At 48.6% G+C, this 11945-nt stretch overlaps 1 protein-coding gene and 1 pseudogene across 3 annotated transcripts in view; both read right to left on the minus strand.

Annotated features, from left to right (window-relative positions):
* HLCS (holocarboxylase synthetase) overlaps positions 1-11735 on the minus strand; it is a 241156-nt gene extending 229421 nt beyond the window's left edge. The window contains exon 1 of one of the 2 annotated variants that reach the window (XM_030806312.1): positions 11560-11735. The gene's annotated coding sequence lies outside the window, so the exon portion shown is untranslated. Of the gene's footprint in view, positions 1-816; positions 1366-11559 lie in introns of those variants that run through there. The other variant, XM_012501910.2, reaches the window with a different exon arrangement.
* LOC100593331 lies at positions 6267-7208 on the minus strand (annotated as a pseudogene). Its single transcript, XR_123487.4, has one exon. The product of XR_123487.4 is annotated as a 40S ribosomal protein S2 pseudogene (transcript).
* Positions 11736-11945: the final 210 nt, after the last annotated feature.

An 11945-nucleotide genomic window follows, 5' to 3' on the forward strand; every position in this document is an offset into this window, starting at 1 on the left:
ACTCAAGTTCAAGACCAGCCTGGGCAACATGGTGAAACCACATCTCTACAAAAATAAAGAAAATGAGCCAGGCATGGTGGTGTGTGCCTGTAGTTCCAGCTACTCCTGGGGAGGTCGAGGCTGCAGTGAGCCGCGATCATGCCACTTGTACTCCAGCCTGGGCGACGGAGCAAGTCCCCCTCTCAAAAAAAAAAAAAAAAAAAAAAAAAAGCTGGGTGTGGTGGCCTGCACACCTGTGGTCCCAGATACTCGGAGGCTGAAAAGGGAGGACTGCTTGAGCCCAGGAGTTCAAGGCTGCCGTGAGCTGTGATCACATCAATGCACTCCATCCAGCCTGAGCACAGAGTGAGACCCTGACTATATTTGAAAAAAAAAAAAAAAAAAAATAGGAAGAAACAACCCAACCACAGGGCTAGTATGTTACTGGGTTATAAAATGATAAAGCCCTAAACAGAGAATTAGCCCGTTTGCAGAAGAGGCCAAGAACAGATGATAGGGCTGAACCGAACTCCTGCCTGTACAGCTCGTTTTCTACAAGATTCCAGCCCTGGAAGATGATGGCATCCAGCCCCCATTGAAGCACCTTGAACAAGAAAAACGCCGAGTCCGAGGAGCCAGGCCTTGAACACACGATTCCTGTCTATAAATAACTCCCCCTGGGGAATAAAAAGCAGGATCCAAGGCAGGAAACCCGAGCCGCGCAATCTGGTAAGTTCTTAGGAAACCCACTCACGGGCTTGAGTCCCCCGTGGGAGCGGCGACTTCGGCACCTGGACAGCCGAGTCCCCAGAGCCCCAGGCGGCCGCGCGTCCCTACCTGCAGGCCTGATACCGGCCGCGGAGCCCTCCTGGCCCCGCACCCGCCCGGCTCTGGGACCGCTGAAACGCAGCCAGTGGGGTGAAGGCGTAGTCGCCAAGGACAGCGCAGATGGCAGTGGAGGCGTGGCAGCCGGAACCGACCGTGGGAAAGGGCCAGGTCGGAACGCCCCTGGCACAGCCCCAAATCCTGCCCGCGCCAGCCCCGCTCAGGCCACGCCCCTGCCACCTCTGGCCACAAGGGCTGGGACGTCTGGCTCCTGCAGAGCGCGCTTCCCGCTGCCCTCCTCCACTGGCTGCTCAGGCCCTGCCTCGCCAGCGCGGCATCCGCGGGGGATCCCTACCTGTCCTTTAGGGCTCGTCTCATAGGTCAAACGTCACCTCCCAGGGAGGTATGGCCTGCCCCCTAGCCAGGTGGGCCCCTTCCACGCTTGCCTGCAACACCACCCACCTACCTTGATAACTGCTTGTAAAAGTTGTACTGCTTTCCCCCTTGAGACTGCAAACCTTCAAGGGCAGGAAATGGGTCTGTTTTCCTGGCAAAATAATGAAGTTGGCTTAAGGTTTTGCTGAATAAAATGAGTGACAGACAAAAGTAGCCAAATTTGGCACTCCTGATGGGTTATCTGGTGAAGGAGGTGCAATGTATGGGCTTAACTAGTTATTCTGGATTTCTTTCCTCATGTTAATCCTCCCTAATTCTGATGAGGAACTGAGAGCTGAATCGATTAATCTATTAACTCTTAACCTTCCTTTTTTTTTTTTTTTGAGACGGAGTCTCACTCTGTCACCCAGCCTGGAGTGCAGTGGCGCGATCTCGGCTCACTATAACCTCCGCCTCCCAGGTTCAAGCGATTCTCCTGCCTCAGCCTCCTAAGTATTGGGATTACAGGCGCCCGCCACCATGCCCAGGTAATTTTTGTATTTTTAGTAGAGACGGTGTTTCACCATGTTGGCTAGGCTAGTCTCAAACTCCTGACCTCAGGTGATCCACCTGCCTCAGCCTCCCAAAGTGCTGGGATTACAGGTGTAAGCCACTGCGTCCGACCTTAACCTTCCTTTTCTAAAGGCACTACCAGACTTCTCCTGCTACCCTAAGGATGGAGTCCTAATTCTGCCATCGGAACCCTGAATGCTTCACTTTCAGCACAACAATTTCAAGCAAAGACTTGCAGCCTGTCCTTCTTGGTCTAGGGGAATGGGGGATTCTTTAATCTGTGGTAGGACATACATGATGTTAATTAGAATACTCTCTCCCAAAGAGGAGGAAATAAATAGGAAAATGAATCAAGTCTGATGCCCGGGAAGTGTTTACAGATGTTGTGCATAATTGCCCTACCACAAAGAAAATTTCAAATGAGACATCCTATCACTGCTGGGGTTTCTCATAAAACAAGAGCTGATAGGCTGGGCGCGGTGGCTCACGCCTGTAATCCCAGCACTTTGGGAGGCCGAGGTGGGCGGATCACGAGGTCAGGAGATCAAGACCATCCTGGCTAACATGGTGAAACCCTGTCTCTACTAAAAATATTTTAAAAAATTAGCCAGGCATGGTGGTGGGCGCCTGTAGTCCCAGCTACTTGGGAGGCTGAGGCAGGAAAATGGCATGAACCCAGGAGGCAGAGCTTGCAGTGAGCCGAGATCATGCCACTGTACTCCAGCCTGGGCGACAGAGCAAGACTCTGTGTCAAAAAAAAAAAAAAAAAAGAGCTGAGGCCAGGTATGGTTTTTTGTTTTTGTTTTTGTTTTTTTGCTTTATAAGAATATTATTCAATAAGTAGATTTCCAAGCCTTGCATTCTTTCTGTTCAATGTTTCTAAGATTCACACATATAATTTTGCAAAGCTGCATTTTATTCATGTTCACTGCTATCTAATATTCTCTTTGTGATCATATCCTACTTTGTTTAGCCATTCTTCTGGGGATCAACATGGGGTTATCTCCAGTTTGTTTCCTCTAACAAGTAATACTGTTCTGAACATCCACTCACTTGTCTCCTGGAGCCCCTGGGCAAGCATTTCTCTGGGTGTGGACCCATTACTACACCAGGCATACGCCCAGCAAGCTAATTAATGTGCAGAATTAAGAGATGACGCTAAACTGTTTTCCAAAGCAGTTATACCAATGTACACTCCCATTAAAAGTGACTTTTGTTTTTGACTCAGTATTTTTCAGATCAAACACATTTTCCTTTCAATTTTAGATTTATACTGATTTTCACAAACTGTCTTGGAGAATTATGAGGTCCTCAAACACAAAGCTTCATATTGTGGTTCTTAGTCAAGAAAATCTTCTAGAGGCAATGATCCAGCTAATTACAAATCCCCTATTGTCCAAGTCTAAATTTAGGCATTGTAGCTGGGATTAGACCCATGAATCCTAGGACAATGCCAGGGGTGTCATTAACTTAAAAAATCTGGCAGGCCAAGTGCAGTGGATCACGCCTGTAATCCTAGCACTTTGGGAGACCGAGGCGGGTGGATCACGAGGTCAGGAGTTGAAGACCAGCCTGGCCAAGATGGTGAAACCCCATCTCTACTAAAAATACAAAAATTAGCTGGCCATGGTGGCACGCACCTGTAATCCCAGCTACTCAAGAGGCTGGGGCAGAGAATTGTTTAAACCCAGAAGGCGGAGATTGCAGTGAGCCGAGACTGCACCAATGCACTACAGCCTGGGCGACACAGCAAGACTCCGTCTCAAAAAAAAAAAAAAACAAAACAAACTCTGGCGTAAGCATGGTGTGGAGAGTGTCTGCAGTAATATGAGAATCCTGTGCACAACAGCATAAGCAGCTGCCTTCAGAATCTACCGCTCTCACCTCCCACGGTCCGTACAACCTCTTATTTTCTTCTTTTTTAATGTTTATTTATTTATTTATTTATTGAGACAGAGTCTCACTCTGTCACCCAAGCTGGAGTGCAGAAGCATGATCTTGGCTCACTGCAACCCCCGCCTCCTGGGTTCAAGTGATTCTCCTGCCTCAGCCTCCGAAGTAGCTGGGACTACAGGTGCCCACCACCATGCCCAGCTAATTTTTGTATTTTTAGTAGACATGGGGTTTCACTATGTTGGCCAGGCTGGTCTCGAACCCCTGACCTCAAGTGACCCGCCCACCTCGGCCTCCCAAAGTGCTAGGATTACAGGCAGGAGCCACCGCGCCCAGCCTGTGAAGGCTTTAATAGCAACAATCCTTATAAAAATGATTTTTTTGGCCGGGCGCAGTGGCTTACGACTGTAATCCCAACACTTTGGGAGGCTGAGGCGGGCGGATCACAAGGTCAGGAGATTGAGACCATCCTGGTTAACATGGTGAAACCCAGTCTCTACTAAAAATACAAAAACTTAGCTGGGCGTGGTGGCGGGCGCCTGTAGTCCCAACTACTCAGGAGGATGAGGCAGGAGAATGGCATGAACCCGGGAGGCAGAGCTTGCAGTGAGACGAGATGGTGCCACTGCACTCAAGCCTGGGTGACAGAGCGAGACTCCGTCTCAAAAAAAAAAAAAAAAAAAAATTTTTTTTTTTTTAAGACGGTATATCACAGGCTGGAGTGCAGTGGTGCTATCATAGCTCACTGTAGCCTCAAACTTCTGTGCCCAACTGACCCTCCTGCCTCAGCCTCCCAAGTAGCTGATACTATAGGCACAAACCACCATTGCCAGCTAATTATTTTTGTATTTTTTACAGAGATGGGTTCTTGCTATGTTGCCCAGGCTGGTCTCGAACTCCTAGCCTCAAACGATCTAACCACCTTTGCCTTACAAAGCCCTAGGATCATACACATAAGCCACCACACCTGGCCAAGAATTATTTTTTTAATTGGAAAATTTTAAATGTTCAATAAGGAACATATTAAGCAAATTGTGGTAGAATAGTCCCCCCTTATCCACAAGAGGTATGTTCCAAGACCCCCAGTGGATGCCCAAAGCACAGACAGTACTGAACCCTATATATATTGTTTTTTCCTATTACTTACCTATGACAAAGTTTATACATTAGGCACAATAACAAATTAACAACTAATAATGAAATAGGGTAATAATTAATAATAAAATTAAATAAAGTAAGGATGACTAGAACACAAGCACTGTGATACCACAACAGTCGATCTGATCACCAAGAGAGCTACTAAGTGACAAATGGGAGAATCTGTTGGACAAAGAGATGATTCGTGTCCCAGGTGAGACAGAAGAGGAAGGTGTGACATTTCATCATGCTGTTCTGAACCACACACAATTTAAAACTCATGAATTATGTTCTCACTTCTAAGTGGGAGCTCAGTAATGTGTACATGTGGACACAGAGAGTAGAATAACAGGCATTGGAGGCTCAGAAGGGTGGGAGGGGTGAACAATGAGAAATTACTTGGTACAATGTACACAATCGGGGGTGATGGCTGCACTCAAAATCCAGACTTCACCACTTCCCAATATACCCATGTAACAAAACAGGGGTACTTGTACCCTCTAAATCTATCAAAATTAAATAAACAAATCTTATGAAATGTTCTGGAATGTTCCATTTTATATTTTTTTGTTTTTTTTAAATTTAGTATTTTCAAACTGCAGTTGGCCACAGGTAACTGAAACCTTGGAAAGCAACAGCACAGCTAAGGGGGGAATTACTGTATATCCACTCAGTGGTACAAAGTATAACTTTCTTTCCAGAACCATTTGAGATTAAATTGCAGAAAGCATGACCCTTCACCCTAGTAGTTCAAGCTGTATTTCCTAAGAACATTTCTGCAACATAACCACACTGCAACGATCAGATGCAGAAAATCTGACACTGCAATATTCAGATTCAGATATCAGCATCCATCCAATGCTAATAACTGCTATTCACATTTAGTCAATTGTCCCAAATAACATTCTCGCTAGCAGTATCATTTTTCCCAATTCAAGGACACACATGTCATTTAGCTATCATGTCTCTTTATTCCCTTTTAATCTGGAACAGTTCCTTAGTCTTTCATGACCTTGACATCTGTTAAAAGTCAGCCCCGGCTGGGCCCGGTGGCTCAAGCCTGTAATCCCAGCACTTTGGGAGGCCAAGGCAGGTGGATCACTTGAGGTCAGGAGTTTGAGATCATCCTGGCCAACATGGTGAAACCCTGTCTCTACTAAAAATACAAAAATTGGCTGGGCACGGTGGCTCAGGCCTGTAATCCCAGCACTTTGGGAGGCCGAGGCGGGCAGATCACGAGATCAAGAGATCGAGACCATCCTGGCCAACGTAGTAAAACCCCATCTCTACTAAAAATACAAAAATTAGCTGGGCGTGGTAGTGCACACCTGTAATCCCAGCTACTCAGGAGGCTGAGGCAGGAGAATCGCTTGAACCTGGGAGGCGGAGGTTGCAGTGAGCCAAGATCGGGCCACTGCACTCCAGCCTGGGCAACAGAGTGAGACTTGGTCTTGGAAAAAAAAAAAAAAGTTAGCCCCATTTTCTTTTTTTCACGCTTAATTCACTTTATTTTTCTTCTATAAAAACCCTGTGTTGTAGCCACAGCTGGAGCCTGGGTCCGCTGCACGGAGACTCTGGTGTGGGTCTTGACGAGGTGGTCAGTGAATTCCTGATAGGGAGACTTGGTAAATACAGTCTCCTTCCAGAGGTCGGGGGTCAGGTAGCTGTAGGTCTTAGAAATGGCATCAAAGGTGGCCTTGGCGAAGTTGCCCAGGGTGGCAGTGCAGCCCCGGGCTGAGGTGTAGCAGTCATCGATACCAGCCATCATGAGCAGCTTCTTAGGCACAGGTGCAGAGACGATGCCAGTGCCCCTGGGTGCAGGGATGAGGCGCACCAGCACAGAGCCGCAGCGGCCTGTCACCTTACAAGGGACAGTGTGGGGCTTGCCGATCTTGTTCCCCCAGTAGCCTCTGCGCACGGGGACAATGGAGAGCTTGGCCAGGATGATGGCCCCACGGATGGCGGTGGCCACCTCCTTGGAGCACTTAACACCCAGACCGACGTGGCCATTGTAGTCCCCAATAGCAACAAACTCCTTGAACCTGGTGCGCTGGCCGGCACGGGTCTGCTTCTGCACTGGCATAATCTTCAAAACCTCATCCTTGAGAGAGGCCCCCAGGAAAAAGTCAACGATCTCTGATTCCTTAATGGGCAGGGAGAAGAGATAGATCTCCTCCAGGGACTTGATCTTCATGTCCTTGACCAAGTGGCCCAACTTGGTGACGGGCATCCACTCCTTATCCTCGGCCTTGCCTCCGCGAGCTCTGCGGCCTCAGCCCCGGCCCTGTCCACGGCCGCGACCCCGGCCCCGGATGCCACTGCCGAAACCTCCACGGAAGCCACCACGGTTCCCCAACCCAGGGCCACCAGGGCCTCCGGGGCCCCCCCGCTGCACCGGTGTCATCCGCCATTTGGTGTTTTCTCGGAAAAGAAGCAGTTAGCCCCATTATATTGCAGCTGGTCCCTCAATTTGTGTTTGTCTAATGTTTCCTAAATCCAATTCAGGTTATGCATTTTTGGGATAGGATGTCAGTTCAAATTGGTGACACTGACTTTGTTCACATGGTTAAGGTGGCTTCCAGAAGAACCACTGTAAAGGTTCCTTGTATATATTTGTAATTCATACGTAATCTGTGGAGTGGGGCTTTGGCATCTTATTCCCCAATGCTATGGTTTGAATGTATTCCCCAAGTGCATGTGTTGGAAATGTAATCCCCAGTGCAACAGTGTGGAGAGGTGGGTGATTAGGTCATAAAGGCTCTGCTGTTATTGTGGGAGTGGGCTCCTGATAAAGGGATGAGTTTGGCCCCTTCCTTTCTCTTTCCTTTGCCCACCCTCTTGCCTTCTGCTTTCCACCATGAGATGATGCAGCCAGAAGGCCCTCACCAGATGTGGCTCCTCAATCTTGGACTTCCCAGCCTCCAGAACCGTAAGGCAAATAAATTTCTGTTCATTATAAATTACCCAGTCTCAGGTATTCTGTTACAGAAGCATAAAACAGACCAAGACACCCAGTAAGCGCCCACCTGAATCAGTCATGACTGTGTTAGTTGCAACATGGTAACTTTGTTTGTTTTTTGTTTCTTGAGATGGAGTTTCACTCGTTGCTCAGGCTGGAGTGCAATGGCACGATCTCAGCTCACCGCAACCTCCACCTCCCGGGTTCAAGTCATTCTCCTGCCTCAGCCTCCTGAGTAGCTGGGATTACAGGCATGCACCACCACGCCCAGCTAATTTTGTATTTTTAGTAGAGACAGGGTTTCTCCATGTTGGTCAGGCTCAGGTGATCCACATGCCTTGGCCTCCCAAAGTGCTGGGATTACAGGCGTGAGCCACCGCACCCAGCCTACAATGTGGTAACTTTTTCTGTATGATTAGTCAAATGCAGTAGTGAGAAGGGGGAAAAGAACAGAACAAAGAGTTCAATCTGTAACTGACTATGAACAATCAATTGAGATAACTCGCTACCTTCAGACTAGCCAACTTTTCCAACTCTGTTGTTCCTTCAGCAATCATTAGCTGGCATTCTCCTCTTCTACCTCTGTTAATGTATTTGTTGGTAAGTTTATTTGCTTTTTAGTACTACTCTGGACTCATGGATTCTCTTTTATTCAATGTGATAATTCATTATTGCCATTATTAATTTTGATATTCAAATTGTTCCAGGTTTGGCCACTGGAGCCCCATCAAGCTGACCCCTGTGTCCTTCTGACCTGTCTCTATTATTCTTTGAGCACCTCCTTGTGTTTTGAACAAGCTGCTCCTGACTCATCGTTGACCTTCCCTCCCCTTCCCACAATGAGCCATTTCTCCCAGGAGCTCTGGCTCCTTTTAATGGACAATGGTATTTAGAAAACAAGATATGGGCATCAGGAATGCTCATTGCTACTTGGGTGGCCCTGCTCCCCAGCTCTCTCAGCAGACAGATCTTAGAAATAAACTCTTAAGTCAAAATGAAAAGTAGGTCAGGCGCGGTGGCTCACACCTGTAATCCCAGCAATTTGTGAGGCCGAGGTGGGCGGATCACTTGAGGCCAGGAGTTCAACACCAGCATGGCTAGCATGGCGAAACCCTGTCTCTACTAAAAATACAAAAATTAGCCAGGTGTGGTGATGTGTGCCTGTAATCCCAGCTACTCAGGAGGCTGAGGCAGGCGAATTGTCTGAACCTGGGAGGCAGAGGTTGCAGTGAGCCGAGATCACACCACTGCACTCCAGCCTGGGTGACAGTGCGAGACTCTGTCTCCAAAAAAACGAAAAGTTAAGTGTTATCTACCAAGTTTCCAAGTTTCTTCACTATAACGGTTCCTTTTTTATCTTCGTAATTAATAAGTAATCTGTGAAATCTCTCATTCCAATTCATGGAGATCTTCTTTGCCTCCCTTCACTCCATATTTTTATCTTTCTTCTCTCATAGTGAGGATCCCAGCTCCCAAGAATATCATCATATTTACTTATTTGCTTAATCCTACAATACACAGAAAATATTTTCAGAATTGCTATACCAGATCACTACCAACTAAGTGCAAAATTTCTTTGTAGTTTTGTTTACACACAGGTGTATAGTCAAAGAGCTGTGTTCAAAGTTATTTGAGTTTGCATTTCTATGGTTAATTTACTATGCATTTTAGCTCATTTGTTCACTTCTGTTCGTATTCAATTTTAGGTTTCTTTTCCCCCATCTTATTTGATTTAGTTTTACTTTTTAAATACTAAAACATTAACATGTTTTGAAAAGTCAAAACTGCCCCCAAAAAAGGTATTCCTGGATATGTGTCATTTCCTCTTAGACTTTCACCCCATTCTCATCCACCCACTGCAAGTAGCCAATTTATTAGTTTCTAGTTTTTTCTTCCTAGGTTTCTTTTTTCCCTTTTCTTTCTCTTTTTCTTTCCCAAAATAAGGAGATACTTGAATGTTTCACACAAAAAGTAGCCTAATACAGTACTCTCTGTTTAACTTTTGTTCACTTCCTAGTACTGTATACCCTAGAAATCACTCCACATCAGTTCAGAGACCTTCCTCACTGTTTAATTTTAAGTGCATTGTGTGGATGTACCAGGATTTATTCACCCAATTGCCTATCTATTGGTACTGAAGTTGTTTCCAAAATTTTGCCATTGCAAACAATGCTGCAATGAGTGACCCTGTACATATATACACTTTTATACTGGTGTAGGCGTTTCTCCAGAGTAAATTCCTACCTGTAGAATTGCTGGGTCAAGGGGTAAATGCATATGTAGTTTCGTTAAACAATACTAAATGTTCCTCTCTAGGAGTTGGACCATCTTGCATTCCCACCAGCAATGTATGAGAGCATCTGTTACCCCACAGCCTGTCTTGTTGCTTTACACTTAGCAACTGGATCAGTTAGAACCGTGATGGTATCTCAGAGTACCCTGCATTTCTCCTCCTATGGGAGAAACGGAACATCTTTTCATTGAAGGGCCAGTTTTATGTCACTTTTGTGCAGATTGTCAGTTCATGTCTTTTGCCTATTTGGTCTTTGGTTCCCTCAATGTTTGAGTTATTTACGTACTTGGGATCTCAACCCTTTATCTGTGATAGATGTTGCAAATATTTTTTCCCAGTTTGCCATCTGTCTTTAATTAACGGTAGGGGATTTTTTTTTTCCTTTTTCTTTTCTTTTCTTTTATTTTTGTGAGACAGGGTCTCACTCCCTCACCCAGGCTGGAGTGCAGAGCCACCATCTCTGCTGACAGCAAGCTCTGCCTCCCTGGCTAAAGCGATCCTCCCACCTCAGCCTCCAGAGTAGCTGAAACGAACTTTTCTTATTTTTTGCAGAGGGGTTTTCGCCATGTTGGCCCGGCTGGTCTCCAACTCCTGGACTCAAGAGATTCTCCCACCTAGGCCTCTCAACGTTTTGGGATTACAGGCGTGAGCCACAGCGTCTGGCCTATCCTTTTTTTTTTTTTTTTTTTTTTAATGACACGGAGTTTCGCTCTTGTCGTCCAGGCTGGAGTGCAGTGGTGCAATCTCAGCTCACTGCAACCTCCACCTCCCGAGTTCAAGTGATTCTCCTGCCTCAGCCTCCCGAGTAGCTGGGATTACAGGAGCACCACCAGGAGCACGACCGACTAATTTTTGTTATTTTTAGTAGAGACACGGTTTCACCATGTTGCCCAGCTGGTCTCGAACTCCTGACCTCAAGTGATCTGCCTGCCTCGGCCTCGCAAAGTGCTGAGATTACAGGCGTGAACCACCGCGCCCGGCCCCAGCTTCCGCTTTTTAATGTTATTATGTATCAATCTTTTTTTTCATGGCACGTAGGCTCTGGGTCATTAGGAAGCCTTTCCCCACACGCAGGTCCTAGTCACCCGTGCTTTCTAGCGGCGGGTAGGTCCTGCGGCTCTGCCCCTAACGTGGGCGTGGGGCACGCGGCCAGGGGCCCGTGGGAGGGGGACAGGGCGCGGGAACCCAGGCTCTCAGGCAGCATTCTCAGGCCGCGTCGCCGCGCATGCGCACTAACAGCCGGGCCGAGCCAGCCCGGGTCCCGCAGGGAAGAACGCCAGCAGCGCGCGGAGGCCGCGCTGCCCCGGGCCGCGAGGTCCCTAAGGCTGCCCCACCGGAAGCCCCGCCCCCTTCTGGCAGCTGGAAGCGGCTTTCCGGCCGTCCCGGCTGCAGCCCGGCGGCCTCGACTCAGGAGACGGCTGTTCCCCGGCAGGGGCCCGGGGTGGACTGCCCGACCCTCGCCCGGCCCCAGCACGCCCCCGGCGAGCGCCCACCCCCTGCCCCGGCCCGCAGCACCCCGACTTACTTCTGAGGCCAAGACGCGGCCGCTACTGCGCCGGGTGGTCGCCCGTGAATCCCTGCCGCGCCGCGCCGCGCTGCGCCCCCTTGCTGCCCGCCTGGTGGTGCAACCGGGCTCTCTGCGCAGGGCCGCGGGGCCGCCCGGCCTCCTCCTGCCCTGGCCGCGGTGCCGCGCGCTCGGGAACGCGGGCCTTTCGCCGCTAGCCAGCTTCTGCCTCTCGGCCAACCGTCCTCTCTCGCCCACGCTGCCTGGGAGGCGCGCTTCTGCCTTCTTGCCGCGCTCGCTCCAGCCTCGCCCACTCCTGCGGCCTTACAGGGCCGAACCTCACCCTGCTCTGCGGAAGGCAGGACTACACCTTCCCTCTGCGCCTTCTTCCCTGACTGGCACCAAAC

The sequence above is a fragment of the Nomascus leucogenys genome, chromosome 25 (genome assembly GCF_006542625.1).
Source record: "Nomascus leucogenys isolate Asia chromosome 25, Asia_NLE_v1, whole genome shotgun sequence".
NCBI classification, from domain to species: Eukaryota; Metazoa; Chordata; class Mammalia; order Primates; family Hylobatidae; genus Nomascus; species Nomascus leucogenys.